Source organism: Lithobates pipiens, unplaced genomic scaffold (genome assembly GCF_037356315.1).
Source record: "Lithobates pipiens isolate NorthernLeopardFrog02 unplaced genomic scaffold, aLitPip1_a1.2 Scaffold_8, whole genome shotgun sequence".
NCBI classification, from domain to species: domain Eukaryota; kingdom Metazoa; phylum Chordata; class Amphibia; order Anura; family Ranidae; genus Lithobates; species Lithobates pipiens.
The window spans coordinates 343966250-343983832 of NW_027507903.1; the positions used below are offsets into that span (position 1 = coordinate 343966250).

The following is a 17583-nucleotide window of genomic DNA, read 5'->3' on the forward strand; positions in this document are numbered from 1 at the left end:
CGACACTAATAGGCACAGTTAAGGTGGCACCGATAGGCACAGATAAGGCAGTACTGATGGGCACAGATAAGGTGGCACTGATAGGTGGCACTGATGGGTGGCATGGATGGGTGGCACTAAGGGGCACTGATAGGTACCACTGATAGATGGGACTGATGGGCACTGATAGGTGGCTCTGATAGGTGGCACTGATGGGCGGCACTGATGGGCACTGGTAGATGACACTGATGGGCACGGATATGTGGCACTGAGGTGCAGCAATGTTGTTGAGGCAGATTGTGGGCACTGATAGGTGGCACTGTGGGCACTGATGTATGGCACTGTGGGCACTGATGTATGGCACTGCTGGGTGGCACTATGGGCACTGATGGGTGGCACTGCTGGGTGGCACTTTTTTAATTATCTGGGGGTTACTGGCAGGGGGCAGGTGGGCACTGATACGCTGGCCGTGATCGGGACTGATGTCCCGATCACGGCCGCCGGTGATCGGCGATTACGGCTCTGTTTTGTCACATGATCAGCTGTCATTGCTGACAGCTGATCATGTGGTAAGGGGTCGGGGTCAACCCCTTGCTTGGATCCGTGATCAGGCGAGTCTCATAGACTCGCAGGCCGCTCATGCACGGGACAACGTCAATAGACGTAGTCCCGGCAAAGCAGGACCGCGCTGTAGCTGTCGCGGAGGCTATAGCGCGGATCTCAAGAGGTTAAAAATATAATTTTCTTTAAAAATTTCTAGATCGAGAAAGACTGTCTGCTCAGTACTAATATTCCAAGATAAGATAATATTTTTATTGTTGGCATTTCATTTATTCAATAAAGCCTCTAAACCAGATCTTTCGCCCTCCCAAATCATAATTAAATCATCAATATACCTATGGAAACATACTAGCTCAGGGGGTCGGTTTTTGAACACACATTCTTCCTCCCAGTGGGCCATCAATAAATTGGCCACACCGGGAGCAAACCGCAACTCTCCTAGTCTGTAGGAAGAACTGCCTATTGTACCAAAAGTAATTTCTCGACGGACAAAAACTCAGACAACTGTCAGGCCTGGCTTAGCCCTTCCTGCTCTGAGCTGGCCGCTCAGCTGTCGGCTAATTGCCAGCTCTCTTCTCTCTCCACATTTACCAGCTGTTCCTGATGATGCTCGTCTGACCTGCCTACTTAAAGCCTTCCAGCTCACTTCACCTCTGCCTTCGCCTTGGTCACATCACTAGAAACCATCTCCTGCGGTTTGTTTAAAGACTGGCTTGCTGACATCCCTTCTGGCTCCTTATCCTGTATTTGTGTAGTTGTGTTTTTTAAATCTTTTAGAATTTTAAATATCAATATGCACTGTCAAGGGGAGGTTGGTTGCTCTGACACTTTTTATTTTTAACGTGTTTTATCTTTTTATACATTATGCAAATGGTGACTTTTTTATATTATCCATAGCAATTTGAGCACTACTAATATTGTTGATCATAAATTTTGCCGTTATGATATATATTTTTCCCCCTTTCATATGTGTTTGCCAGGGATGGTGCCTGCAAGGCTTATGGGTTGGTTTCTGCTCTGTATGTCCACTTCTGACTCTGACTGGCTTGCCTTGCTGAGCTCAGTAATTATGTCTACAGCAATCACTGCGCAGGTCTGGCAATCAGGTGGCTAATAATAGGGCTGGTGTACATGTCTCCAAACACCGCTGATGAAATCCCACCCACTGGGATGATACGCATGCGGGAGGACCTGAACACGCCAGCAGCCGCGACCCTCATCTCAGTCTCTGTGAGACATGCTTGCAGCTTGCAGCAAACAATTAAATTCTTAGCACTGGGATCACAGTACTTCACTTGTGAGTAGTTATACTTTTCAGTTTAAATAAAATGTACTGAGTTTATACAGAGAGCACTATGGATATCTCATCTTGATCTTACATGGTACAACAAGGTTTGTAACAACATTGATTGGGAGATCTGATGAGCAATTTGGAGCAGTGGATGTGTAATGTGAGCTGGATCTCTGGAAAACATCTTCGCCTCTTTAACCCCTTGTGAGGGGAAGGCTTTTGTAGACCTATCTGTTAGTTCAGTAGGTCCACTGTGCAAGGTGCGCAGCCTGTATTTCTGTCGGTGGTAGTATTTTCACGAATCTGCACCAGGTTGAAAAGCATCTTTACCAGTACAAGTGTTCACAGCTGAGGACTTTATCTGCCTTACTCCCTATTTACTAATTTATATGCATGGCCTTTCTCTCTGAAGTTTTTAGATTCATACATTTATTAATCCTTAGTGATTTAGTCTAATTTTATTTAGCACTGCACTCTTTGTTTTTAAAAATATTAAATAACAAAACAAAACAATCCTAACTGTAGTCACAACTCCGGTACCCCTCGATCAACAAGGGAAGCAGTATGACCAAGGTAGGCAGTCAGGAGGTAGGCACTATCATAATGAGTAGGCACATATCAGACTTCAGAAAAACAAGCTAGAAAATTCAGAGTATAAAACAATAAATAATAAAGTGTAGCAGAGCAACATATAGTCCCAGATAAGATAAGAAAAGGTAAAGAGAGGGGTAGCCCCTCCTTCTCAAGGAAAATAACATTTACACACCATCCACTTTAGTTAAGCACAGTATCTAGCATTAGTAGTGGAGGGAGATTCAATCCAAATGTCCCAGACCTTATGACATTTTTTTGACAACCTCGAGAGAGATATGTCATTTTATACAATGGGACCACTAAATTAACCAATTTCTTCCAGCTCTCCAAAGCAGGGGTCCTATCAGATTTCCATGCCAGGACAGTAGCTTTTCTAGCATAGAACAGAAGTAGACCCAAAAGTGTTCTGGAGGCCCTAGAAAAGGCTGGATGGCTGGCCAAGCCCAGGAAATAAATTGTGGTTACTAAGCAAAACAAATAAACTGTATAACATCGGCCCCAAAAGCTTGTATGTAGGAACAGGACCAGAAAACATGAAAAAGGTCTGCAGATCTACCTTCACACTGCCAACAATTAGGTTCCACTATGGGGTAAATTTGGTTTAATCTCTGCGGTGTAAGGTAGGCCATGTGGAGAATTTTGAATTGAATTAGCCTATCCTGTGTGGCCACCAATTGAGTAATGGGGTAAGCCCAAGCATTCTTCCAATCCTCTCCATCCAGATCCAGCACTTCCACCTGGCACTTTTTGTAAAGGCTCAAGACCAACATGCACTGATGGCTGCAAAGCCCTGTAAATTATGGATAAATGCTTTGTCAGATCATCAGTACGTAGTAAATATGTTAAATAATTTTGAAGTAAGTGAATTGTAGAATGTCCAAATTGGGAGAAGTAAGTGTGACAGAGTTGCAAAAACAGGAATTCAACAGATTATGGTTTTGTTTTAGCTTATCAAAGGTAATCAGGGAACCCCTATCACAAATGTCAGCCAGATGGCTTATACCATGTGAAGCCCATATAGAGGGATAGGTAAGTATTTTGGGAGTTTCGGGTTAAATCAGACAAGAGTATGCCGAGACCAGAAAGCAAATGTGGAGGTGCCCTTGGGAATGATTATTTGCCAGGCGTTGATGACTGCCTTCATTGAGTGAGAGGCAAGAAGGGGGACTGAGCTGCATGGGCTGGAAGATTATGAAGAGCTTCATAGGAGCCTAAAGCCTCATACACACAATTGGATTTTCCGCCGACAAAATGTCAGAATTTTGTCAGAAAGGCATTGGCCAGGAACTTGTCTTGCATACAAATGGTAAGGAATTGTTGGCCAACAAACTTGAACGTAGTGAGGTACTAGACATACTACGAGCCAATATAGAGGAAGTTCAATTGTAATGCGCCACCCTTTGGGTTCTTTCTGCTAATTTCAGGTTAGTAGAAGTTTGGTGAGTGTTGATTCGCGCTTTTCAGTTTGTGGTTGTCAGTTTGTTTCTGAACGCCGTCAACCAGCTATGTTGCGGATTCGGAGGAGAGAACGTGCTATTATTGGCATTGGATTTATTTCTTTGACCCAAGTCCAGTCCAGGGACAGGAGGAGGATTTCTTGGACCAGAGAGCAAAGGCTCATAGCCACCTTGCGGTACTTGGCGATGGGGAGAAGTCTCCAGGACCTCAAGTTTACCACTGGAATCTCCCCCCAGCCTCTGGGACTCATTATTTCAGAGACCTGTTCAGCCATTATTCAAGTGCTGCGGAAGGACTATATTCGGGTATGTTTTTTCCTTTAACATCACATTCTATGTGTTAAATGTTTGCTAATGTATTGTATTAATTTCTTGATTCCATAATTAGCAATATTGTAATATGGTATGAATTTCCTCTTTGTCCTAATGCATACTGTAATTTTTTGCTGCTCCATTTTTGGCCTATATGCATATTTTCCCACCTAGCCTAGTAACTTAACAATGTTTATTGTTTAGATACATTTTTTGGCTTACCCTAAACACCTAAAATTTGTTCATATGTTATTGTTGTCCTCAAATTCATGCAGAGGGCAATAAGCCATTGTTTAGTGACCCAAACTCATTTGGAGCCCCCCCCCTCCCACAAAAAATGCAAAGTCCCCAGATACAAATACTCTATCTACTGACTTTGCAAAACCCATACACACTATCCCTCTTTTTGGGTCATATTTCTTGATGAATTCGCCAAAGCATGTAGTGAAAGGGCCTGCCTGATTACCTTCAGATTGTAACATAGAATTTTTTCTTCTCCTATTATCTTGATAGGTAATTTAATTTATGAATGGCAAAATGTTCTTCAATTTGGACAGTGTGCATCCATATTTTTAGATTATGACACTTCTTATCTGTCCACTGGGCTGGCAATAGTGCAAATAAGGAGGGGCTGGCCAAAGTCCCACACATTATTTATGCAAACAGCTCTCATGGAAGACATCTACCCATTACCTCCCCCACCATAACATTTTTAGAATGGGACACCAGAGGGGGTGAGGAATCGGATACGTTGACCTTACACTTTTATCTCTAAATACTCCTTTAAGTTTGATACTTATGTTGGCCAAGAATGTTTGTGTCAAATCTGCATGGAATGTTTTGTGCAGAAGTAGTAAATTCTTTTTTCCTTTTTCTTACTTCACAGTTTCCTTCCAACCCACACCAATGGCAGGACTTTGCATCCCAGTTCCAGCGTCTGTTATATTCTTAATATCTAAATTTTAATTGGCTTTATTATACTTATTCAGGATAATAATATTCCCATACTTTCATACTGTGTGAATGAAAAAACCTTGAGTCAATTAATTCTGTGTTATGGCTTGCATAGCTGGAAAAGTAAATATTTAAAACCTGTCAGGATTTTGATGAATATTGTATATTTTATATATACTTTCAAGGGCTATGTAAAGTGATATTGTTTATGTAAACTTATCTAGTTCATTATATATGTTTTTAGAAAGTCATTTTATGTGTAAGTGAGAAGGCCTATGTAAGTTGAGACAATGTTTTTCTAGACTCTAAGTCTAATTATTCCTTCTCCCTCACATCCTGTCATTAGACTGTGGAGTTGTGATTTAAGTGTTAACACATGTCAGCTCTGTTACAACCACTCTTAGGCCTCCCACCTCTGTGGAGGAGGAGTTATCTTTTGGGCGGGAGATTAGAGCCTGGTTAATATAATGAGTGCTGGGAGGAGGGGGGCTCGCTTGAAATTTTACACACAGAAGGACACATGTCTTGCACACAGGCTGCCAGCATACAAAGGGCTATTCTGCCATTTTAGGTTTGAAATAACCTTATTTTTAAGATACAAATGATTAACATTGTACTATTTTTGTAAGCATCCTTTTGTATTTAAATGTGTACAAATAAATACACATTTTTGAATTACGCTGACTCAGATCTAATTAAGGAAATTCGTCTCACAAGAATTGATTGATTTCAACATATACTTAAGACTTTGAAATATCGTAATATTTCATATTTCATATTTAACAATTGGCGAATTCCAGCCAGTTCAATCATAAGTCGGAAGTTTTTTTTTTCAACTTCCATCCTTGTGATCAGAGGGGAAGTGATGAACAGAGATTAAACTTCGCAAAGATTGAAAAAGAACCTAGAAGAAAAATCGATCGATTGATTGTGAAAGACCGGAGAATTTCAGAAGTCTTGACAGACGTGAATTTCGAGGACAGCGGAAAATTGATATTTGGTGAGTAGAAAATTAATTATGGAATTTGTAGATGTTTTAGCTGATGAAAGTAAATTAGAATTTACAGGTTTATCGAAACAGGTCTCTGATGCTGTTTTATGGAAATCTATGTATAGTCAATGCTTACAAGCAAATACTGAAATTGAGAAAGCTAAATTTTCATTAACGAAAACTAAGAGGAAACTACGTAATGTAATGAAATTAATTTCAGTTTTTAATAATATGATATTTGATGAGCCAGAAAAACAAATGATTTGTGTAGTAAATCAAGCAGCAAGTAAAAATGTAACTGAAAATATACAAACACATGAAAATGTATTTTTTGAACCTAACTGTTCAGGTTGTGAAACTTTTTGTACGTATATTGAACATTTGGAGAATGAAGTAGAATTGCAGGATAATGTAACTTCAAAAGACAAGCATATTTCGGTAATTTCAAAGAAAGCTGAGAAAAAACAGTCAGATGCAGCAAAATCCTCGTTTATACCGGACAATCCGGTTGACATAGAGGATCCTTCTTTGGATGATGTTCGAAAACAGAAATTGTTAGAAAGAGCTTCTAGACTTAAGTTGCAAATACATGATCAGCTGATGAAGATTTTGAAAGATATCCCTCGTTATGATCCAAGAGCAGATGTGTTTTTCAACGGGGATGTCTTTGAAAGTTTTTGTGATCGTTTCAACTTGAGTGATGAACAAAGGAATAAAATATTTTGTTTATGGGTTCCTAGTCACATTGCAAGACGTTTAGTCAAAACACCCTATCTTGATAATTATGGCGCTGATGTTCATAGTGATGCATCTGAAAGACTGCGTCAGTTGTTGAAGTGTATTACTGGGGAAGAAACCCCAACAGCTGAGTTATTGGATTCTTTAAAAGTAACAATACATGATGATCCATTTCATTTTAGTGAAACATTTGCGAAGGCATTTAAAATGGTGTATGCAGTGGATGAAGAGACTTCTGCATTAATAAAGGCATTTGTTCGCAAATTTACATATTTAGACCCTGCATCAATGGCGCTAGCTAGTCAAAAGGAAACTTTGGATGATGCTACTTCAGTTATAGATCTTGTAAGGAGACAATTAAAGAGAAGTAATTTAAAATCAAAAATTTCTGTCATTCAGGATAGCAATTCTGAATTAGATAATCAGAAAGATGTTAAAGCAGGCAATACTGCCACCGTCAGGAATGGCAGGGTAAGACAATTTGATAATAAAAAATCAATAACTTGTTTTTTTTGTCAAAAGCTTGGTCATTATAAATCTCAATGTAGACAGTATTTAAAACATATTGAGTTGAAAAACATTGGAAAAGAAAATGGATTAGTATCCAATAAACCTTCTGCCCCACCTTCAACAGAAGAAGTTAGAAATTTTTCTCCTTATGCCCCTCTGAGAAGGGAATTGAAAGAGATTGGAATGAACATGAATGCTCATTCAAACGGTGATAGCAATGGGAGACAACCTTTGTTATCGGCCCCATGACAGATAGAGGAAAAGGAAATAATTTATCATTCTTTAGTACATGTTGCCCCTATATTTTTAGACAAAAGTGGACGCCCTTATTTAAAAGCTAAAATTAATGGACAAAAGGTGAAAACTCTTTTAGATACAGGTGCTCAGATTAGTGTCACTGGTTTGAATTTACCTGTTTTATCGGATGCGGCAGTCTGTACAATTGTCGGGTTTAATGGAACAGGTGATTCTCAAGCTAAAATGTGTAAAAATGTTTCTTTTGAAATCCCAGGTTATTTGCAAACTGAAATAGACATGTGGTGTTGTAAGGGATCTGAAAATATTATCGGAACTGATATTTTGTACCAAAGAGGATGGATTATTGATTTAGGCAATGGAGTGATTTGGAAGGGTTCAGCTAATCGTAAGCCTGTGGTAATTGATCCAGCTGATTATTCAGAAGTGGGAAGCATTTGTTTAACAGAAGCAGTTGACACCGATTATAAATGGCCTGATACAGGAGATAATTTGAAGTTAAAACAAGTGATACAGTCACACAAAAAACTTTGGAGTCAAAAAAAAGAATGATGTTGGCCTATTTAAGGATATTTTAGTAAATATCGAAGGAAGGGATCATCCTTTTGTGAAGCCATATAAATTACCACCAGATTCTGATGAACCTGTTTCATTGATCATACAAGAGTTTTTGGAACAGGGTATTATCAGGAAAGCAAATTCGGTAACAAATAATCCTTTATGGGTAGTGGCTAAACGAGATGACCCTAGTGCATACAGACTTTTGATTGATCTAAGAATGCTAAACAAATACATACCCTGTTGTTCGCCTATTGTAGCGGAAACACCAGATATCATGGCACAGTTAAATGCTAATGCAAAAGTTTTTTCTGTATTAGATATTGCGAATGGATTTTTTAGCATTCCTTTGGCCAAAAGCTGTCAATATAAATTTTCATTTGTTTTTAAAAATATATCGTATGTTTTCACAAGACTTCCACAAGGCTTTCATAGTTCCCCATCTATATTTCATCAGGCGTTGGCAAATGTTTTATCAAGGTTTTCTAGACCTGATTGTTTGATTCAGTATGTAGATGACATACTTCTTTCCAGTGAAAATGAGGAGGAGCATTTGACTCTTCTGGCAGAATTGCTGACAATTCTGCAGGAAGAAGGTCTAAAGCTGAATACACGCAAAGTTCAGCTCATGAAAAGTGAGGTAAAATTTTTAGGAATTTTGATTGGTCCAGGGAAAAAGCAGCCTTTGCAGGAACGTATAGAGGCTATTGCATCTTTACCTGTACCAACTACATTTAAAGCATTGAGACAATTTTTGGGATTGGTGAATTTTTCCAGAGATTTTATTGAGTCATTAGCAGAGAAGGCGAAACCACTATATGACTTATTAAAACATACAGAGGATAATGAATTTGGTCCTTGGACAGAAGTTCAACAAAAAGCTTTTGAAATTTTGAAAAATGATTTGCAGTCAGCTCCTGCATTAGCAACAGTGGATAAACAAGCACCATTTGCTTTGCAAGTGCATGCTTCAGAGATTGCCATCTCAGCTGTTTTGCTTCAGAAACAGGGAGAAGATTGGAGAATTCTAGGGTATTTTTCACGTTTAATTACCCCAGTGGAGAGGGGATTAGACGAATGTGTTAGACAATTAGTGGGTGTGCATTATGCAGTAAAAGCAACAGAGCATATTGTAGGATTTAACAAAATCATTTTACAAACCCCACATAGTACCTTGAAGTTCCTTTTTGAGAAAAATGTTCCTGGAGTCTCCAATCAAAGATTTTCTCAATGGTTGTTGGCTCTGTCACCTAAACAAATACAGGTTGAGCACAATGCTAAGTATATCCTTCCTCAGTTGATGGAATACAATGGGCTAGAACATGAATGTTTGTGTGAAGTCCATGATACTCATTCTCCTCTTTTTCGTAGAGAGGCAGAGAAAATTGATGAGCCTGTATTTGTTGATGGTTCGAGATATTGTGTGGCAGGCAATTATTATAGTGGGTATTCAATTTGGTATCCAAAACGTAATTTTGCCATACAACACAAGTTGCCAGGACATTTTTCAGCTCAACGAGCAGAACTTGAAGCAGTAAAAACCGCATTGATTATTGACAAGGAAGAGAAGAAAGGTTCACTAGCGATTTATAGTGATAGTTCATATGTTGTACGTTCTCTCACCGATTACTTACCTATTTGGAAACGTAGAGGTTTTGTGGATTCATCCAACAAGACTCTTGTGCAGAAAGAGACATTAGAAGCAGTTTTTGACCTTGCAGAGAGTAATCCTCTTGCATATGCTATTGTAAAAATTCCAGCACATAAAAAAGATGATAGTGAGTTATCTGTAGGTAACAGAACAGCAGATTCATTGGCAAAGGAAGCAGCTTTGCATGGGAAGTTAGTAGTTCAACCTGAAATGGTATTAATTAATGTTGTGAAGAAAACAGACACACAGATTCCTTCATTTTCAGAGGAACAGAAGAGGGACACGTCACTCTTTTCTTCCTCACCGGTTGACACAGGCTCTTTGGTTTATGAAAACGGGATCTTATGTCATGACTCAGACGGAATTCTGTGTCCAGTTATACCACAACACCTACAGGTGGAATTCACTAAATTTAACCATGATAGTTTAGGTCACATTGGCAAGCAAAAATTACTTGAAATTCTTAAAGAGAAATTCTATTGGGATAAAATGGAGGAGACAGTAGACAGTGTAATAAAATCTTGTTTAATTTGTGCACAGGTGAATCCTAGACCAAAGGGTCAGAAACCTCCATTGCAAAGAATTCCTCCAGCAGACGGACCTTGGTCTTCTATTCAAATAGATTATATAGGGCCATTACCATCAGGGAAATATGGATACAGATTTGCTTTGGTTTTGATGGACATTTTTTCAAAATGGCTAGAACTAATCCCAGTACGTAAAGATGATGCTTTAACAACTGCTAGGATGTTGATTAATCATGTTTTTCCAGTTTGGGGTATACCAGCACATCTTAGTAGTGACAGAGGATCCCATTTTACAGGTAAAATCATGCAGGCAATGTGTAAAATTTTGGGTATAGAACAGAGATTTCATGTGTCATATCATCCACAGTCTGCAGGTATTGTTGAGAGGATGAATCGAACAATTAAATCTAGAATTGCAAAAATGTTGTTGGACAGAGGAAATACTTGGGTTGATGTTGTTCCTTTTATTTTAATGGGTGTAGGAAGCACAATTTCTGCTGCTACAAAGTATTCTCCATTTGAATTAATGACAGGAAGGAAAATGCCACATGTATTTCCCCATGAACCTTTTTTGTCTACACCTCAAAGAGAGGCGATAGAAAAGTCAAAATGGTTGCAGATGTTACAAGATAATTTGAATAGTATATTGCCACATGCAGCTACATGTATGCAAAAAATGGTTCCTCCTCACATTTCTAAGTTTGAGAAAGGAGGTCAGCTCATGGTAAAGAGTTTCAGAAAAAGTGGGCCATGGCAAAGTAATTGGGAAGGTCCATTTGACATTTTGGACGTTCGAGGGGTGATGGTACAGGTACAAAGACCTCTTAATTCAGTGAAAAACGCACGTAGACAACAAAAAACGTGGGTACACACTGATCAATGTAAACTTTATATTCCGAGATAATGATGCTGCCTTTCTTTTTTCAGGAATTAAAAATAAAAATTGAACCTGAAGAAAGTGCATATTCCAAAAGAAAAAGATGTCAGCACAGCAAATGAAAAGTGTAAAAGAGAGAAAATTTATCCTCATGACAGGAATCATCTTTTTCCTAATGACAATTTTATTTGTGATAATATATATCAAGAACTGCTCAAGTTATGCAAAGACTAACAACATTGAAGGATTACACAACAAAGGTCACATGTTATTCAGAAATAAGAGAGATGTAGACACTGATCTCATTACAGATGAACAAAAAGATAACAATGCTGAGATCATTACAAAGGACAAAAATGATATTGATATTAATGCTCATGATAAAAACCATGATTTTAGATATGTTGATATAAATACAGCAGAAGATTTGTATGGATATATTTGTATTAGTCAAGGGTATGATTGTTGTTTGCAATTGTATTTCATTCACAGCAATAATATTGATATCAAAGTTAAAATAGAATCCAAAACAAATTTTGTTAAAATGCAGGGATCTTATAGACTAAATAACAAAACCGGAACTTTTGAATGTAACATATTGTTGAGGAGTTCCTGGTCTATATTTTTAAAGGGTAATGAGTCAACAATTTGGTCAGGAGATGTGGATAATAGTATGTCGAGATCTGGAAAATCACTTTATCCATTAGATCAATATTTTTATCTTTTTCAAAGTTTTGTAAAAATATTGGATCCAGAACATTTAGACATCATTGGAGATGAAAAAGGAGACGTTGTAAGAACATGGGATTTTAAAGTTATAAGAAAATTTACTGAAATAAGGGTCAAAATCGATATCTTTATAGTTGATAAGATTGTTCCAGAAATTAATATTTTCCCACAATCTTTGAAAATTATGGAAGATAAAGATAATTTGCATTTGATATGTGATACAAAGATATCTTTACCTCAAAATTCATTGTTGACTTGGAAAAGGAATGATGAGTTTTTGGGTAGTTTTTTTTATAGTTCTACTGTCATAATTCATAAAGGAATTTTTGGTAATGTGAATTGGATTAATAATACATTTGTTTATCAACAAATGAGAGTATCTTTGAATGATACTGGTATATATAAATGTTGCATATCAATAGAAAATTATCCGGTGAAATGTGCAAAGGCAAGTGTTGTTGTTATGTCTCCAAGGAAAACTCCATGTGTCAATAAGAAAAGTTTCTCTGCAAGCCCTTTTCAGATTAACCATTTCCAATCCAGAACTCTTTTGAGAGAGGGAAAGTTTGTCATTGTTTTGTGGAACTTTAATGTTTCAGAATGGAAAATTTCTACAAGGTTTCCACAATGTCAAGGACATCTGGTTAATATGGAATTGGGTATGGAGAGATGGTTTGGAATTAATAATAGAAATTATAACAGGAATAAGCGTGGTATTGTTGAAGGTATTTTAGGAGGGATTGGCACAATCGGGAGTATAACAAATAGTATGGATATTAGTACTTTAAAGTCTGATCTAGAAACCGCTGGTTTAGTGGGAAGTAATGGTATTAAAATACAAAGACATTTAAATCAGATTTTAGAAAATATGGTAATTAAAACTGCTAATATAATGGGTCCATCTATTTTACATCTTCAAAATATTACTCTTGATCTGATGAGAAGTGAACAACATTCTCATATAGCCAGAGCATGTTTAGAGATTCAAACGGAATATTCCACTAATTTTAAAATAATTGCGCAAGCATTTCAGAGTGGAATAACTCCTCTTGGCATTTTACAGTATTTGCCCAAAGAATATTTATATGCGATAAATCATACAGATTTATGGGTAAATAAATGGATAGGATGCAAGCAGGACATATGTTATAGTTCTTCTATGATTCCAATAGCCGGAAAAGAACAAATTTTGGTTCCAATCACTGTTTTGGGATTACCTGTCAGTAATACACAATTATTATATTATAAATTACAGTATACAGATTTTGTATTTAACAATGAAAATTCTGAATTAGAACAATTAGATTTGTCATCATGTTTACAATTCCAGTCTAAAATTATATGTTTACCTAATCAAGATAAAAGCATATTTCATTCTTGTTATCATAATCATACATTATGTTCAGCAAGAATTGAAAATAAAATTAATTCTGAATTAGTTACTCGTGTAGATAAAAAGAAGGTTTGTTTTCAAATTATGTCAGATACAGAAAGGGTTAAAACTTTTTTCTCTTCTTGTACAAATACAGAAAACCTAAATCAAGGGTTGTATTGTATAGAAGGAGATATTGTTGCAATAAGTATTAATGGATTGAGAACAAATTTAACAAATATGTTTATGAAAAATATTAGCGCTCTTCCTACACAGTATAATATTTCCCAAATAGATGAATTTCCATGGGAAAAATGGGCAAATATAATTCAAAAGGATCAAGGTTTATTAATAGCTTTGGCTAAGGAATTGCAGAATGCAGAAGTATTGTTTAAACATGAACAAGGTAATTTGCAAGAAATATCACATCAATGGTCAGAATTTTCAGGAAGTAATTGGTGGAAAAGATTTAGTAATAGTGTATCCATGTGGGGAAAAACTTCGATAACTTCAGCAGCAGGAAATATTTTATCACATCCTATTGTAATTATTTTTATTATTATCATGTTATTCCTTATATTCCAGTTATGTTTAATGTTTAGAATGAAAAAATTATATAATCGAATTAGAAGTGATATTAAGAAAGGAGATGATTTGTTACAAAGTAAATTAAAGAGGAAAATTGGGTTTTGAAGGTATGAATCCAATTGTGCAGGACAAGACATTTGGAGTTATTGAATCAAAGTTTGTTTGAATGTGACATGAATGATGATGGATGAATTTTAATCTGAAAAATATGATTAGTATTCATATTTCAGAGGGGAATGTTATATTCTTAATATCTAAATTTTAATTGGCTTTATTATACTTATTCAGGATAATAATATTCCCATACTTTCATACTGTGTGAATGAAAAAACCTTGAGTCAATTAATTCTGTGTTATGGCTTGCATAGCTGGAAAAGTAAATATTTAAAACCTGTCAGGATTTTGATGAATATTGTATATTTTATATATACTTTCAAGGGCTATGTAAAGTGATATTGTTTATGTAAACTTATCTAGTTCATTATATATGTTTTTAGAAAGTCATTTTATGTGTAAGTGAGAAGGCCTATGTAAGTTGAGACAATGTTTTTCTAGACTCTAAGTCTAATTATTCCTTCTCCCTCACATCCTGTCATTAGACTGTGGAGTTGTGATTTAAGTGTTAACACATGTCAGCTCTGTTACAACCACTCTTAGGCCTCCCACCTCTGTGGAGGAGGAGTTATCTTTCGGGCGGGAGATTAGAGCCTGGTTAATATAATGAGTGCTGGGAGGAGGGGGGCTCGCTTGAAATTTTACACACAGAAGGACACATGTCTTGCACACAGGCTGCCAGCATACAAAGGGCTATTCTGCCATTTTAGGTTTGAAATAACCTTATTTTTAAGATACAAATGATTAACATTGTACTATTTTTGTAAGCATCCTTTTGTATTTAAATGTGTACAAATAAATACACATTTTTGAATTACGCTGACTCAGATCTAATTAAGGAAATTCGTCTCACAAGAATTGATTGATTTCAACATATACTTAAGACTTTGAAATATCGTAATATTTCATATTTCATATTTAACAGCGTCAGTGGGATTTTCTGAACTGTGGTGGTGCTATCGATGATGGAAAACATGTCTGGATTGTCCCACCACCCAACTCGGGTTCATATTACAATAACTACAAGGGCTTTTTCAGCATAGTCCTGCTAGCTGTAGTGTCTGCCACATATGAGTTCTTGTTTCTGGATGTTGGGAAGAATGGCCACAACTCTGATGGAGGAGTCATTATGCAGACAGAGTTCTAAAAGCGGCTCCAGAATGGCACCTTAAACATGCCACCTACAGAGGACAATGTTGAGGGCCTTGATTTTGTTTTTGTTGCAGATGAGGCCTTTGCATCAGGGGAACATTGGTGGAACATATGAAGCCGTTTCCTATGGGGAACTTCACCCCAGAGCAGAGAATCTACAAATACAGGCTCTCTTGTGCCAAAAGGGTGGTTGAAAATGCTTTTGGCATCCTCTCCAGTCATTTCATGCTGTTTTTAACACCAATTAACCTGGTATTATACAAAATAAACCATGTGGTATTGTGCTGCTGCATCCTCCATAATTTTTTACGGAGGAATGCTAGCAGCTACCTTGCCTCAGTGCCAACTGATGAGGACCCTGCAGTGTCAGGCCCAGCTGAAGAGGCTGCAGCTCGTCTGTGGGCGTGATGAAGGGTCTAGAAACTGGTCGTACTGGATTGCCCTCCCAAGAGGCCAGAGATATCTGACAAAAATACCTGGAATATTTTGTGGGTAGAGGAGCAGTGGCTTGGCAGCAATTTGGAGCTGATTATGCCTAATCTAATTTTGAGATCATAAATTCATATTTAAGTTGAACTACTGTTGTCTGTGCTTCTTATCTGTCTAATATGTTCACAAATGGGCTTTTTTTTGCCCACTTTCTCGAATATTGCAAATGTACCTTATTTGCTACATGAGGTGATAATCTCTTCTTCAGCTAACTATTATGGTGTGCTGTGGGTCTGCTACAAACACATAATGTTTTTGTTCTTAATGGATCTAATGCACAAAGTTCAAAAACATTATGCCTTTTCAACTCCTTTAATTTTTGTTAGGCCCAAAAATTTTCAGCGTTGCCCACATTTAAGTGCACATTGTCACTGTAATTACAACTTGACTAATACACTGGTATTGAGCATTGAAATAATAAGCCACACATTGTTTAGTAAAAAAACATTTTACCCAAAGCACATTCACATGTGCATTTTAAGGTTTTAAAACAAACCAACATCTTGGTGTATAACAGGTATGTTTGCAATTATTTTGCCTTTTTTTGTGGCTAAACAGGCATGTTAGAAAACATAAGATATGCATCCCAAACTCAGGAACTTCCAAAGTTCAACTTTGGTAAAGTGAAGGCCAAATGAGACATTACTATCCCAAGACTGTATGGATGTTGCCTCAGATAGGGTGATCTCACCCCTCTAAAAGCCACGTACACGTAGAGGCATAACTATCAAATGTCCTTTATGATCCCCTGCCGAAAATGTGTGTAGTTCCAAACATGTTATTTTCTAAACCCTCAAAACACACTGTGTGTCAACATGTGCTATCTCCCATCACGGGGTATCAATGGACACATTTTGGAGGTGAAACCCCTTCCTCATAACTAAAGTAGGTCAGAGGAAGGGGTTGCACCCCCAAAACACGTCCATTGATACCCCATGATGGGAGCTAGCACATGTTGGACACACTGTGTGTTTTGGGGCTTTAGCAAACTAAGGAAAGACACACATTTTAGGCATGGGATCATAAGGGTAATAAGAATTTTAAGGCACAATTTGTGGGCATCTTCAATTTTTGGCTTTGCAATTCTTCAAAACACAGAAAGATTACAATTAACATTACTTAGGGCAGTGTTTCCCAACTCTCCTTCTCAAGATGTATTCCCAGGTCATGTTTTCTATATTTGTTGATTTTGGCACAGGTGGTTGTCATTTTCTAGGTTAGTAAATCACACAGTCGTTTTTATACTGGAGACAATGGCACTGCTCCAATCTGTGCGACACCGATTTTGCAAAAGTAGTTCTTGCACTACTTTTGCCAATTTCAAGTGCGACTTTAATAGACATCTGTGCATGAAGCCACACAAATGTCTATCAAGTAGCACCTGAAATCGCACTGACCTTGTTATTTAGAAATCATGCTACTTCAAGTGAAGTAGCGCAATTTTAAAGTAGCATCAATGTGAACCAGGGCTTAAAAGTCCTAGAAAAATGTAAATATGAAAAGTGCAAACAGGAGCCAACAAGTTGAACAAAAAGCTTCAGCCCAGGTCAGATGAACTTAAAATTTGGCAAGTATGTCTACATAATAATGTATTCTTCTCTGTAAAGCAGTGGCAGCCTCTTTTATTTTCTCAAGATCATTCAAACACTGCATCATATCTGCACTCATTCGGCCAATTGTGCATCTTGGAAGTTTGTGACCTTGTAAGAGGAGAAAAAAGTATTAAGAGAACGATGATCAAGGGGCTGAGGCCCTACATAGTGAATTATGGTCAAGTTACTAGTCAGTTTCTGGAAAAAACGTACCCACCCAGTCTATTGTTGCTTGCAACCTGCTTGCCCTTTAGACACCTACACTAATAGGAATGTACACACTGCAACTACT

The 17583-nt window shown here is 37.3% G+C and overlaps 1 long non-coding RNA gene across 1 annotated transcript; it reads left to right on the forward strand.

Moving 5' to 3' along the window:
- The first annotated feature begins 1644 nt into the window (after nucleotides 1–1644).
- LOC143963553 (uncharacterized) lies at nucleotides 1645–14875 on the forward strand. Its single transcript, XR_013270990.1, has 2 exons — nucleotides 1645–6148; nucleotides 11306–14875. It is a non-coding gene; the product is annotated as an uncharacterized LOC143963553 (long non-coding RNA).
- Nucleotides 14876–17583: the final 2708 nt, after the last annotated feature.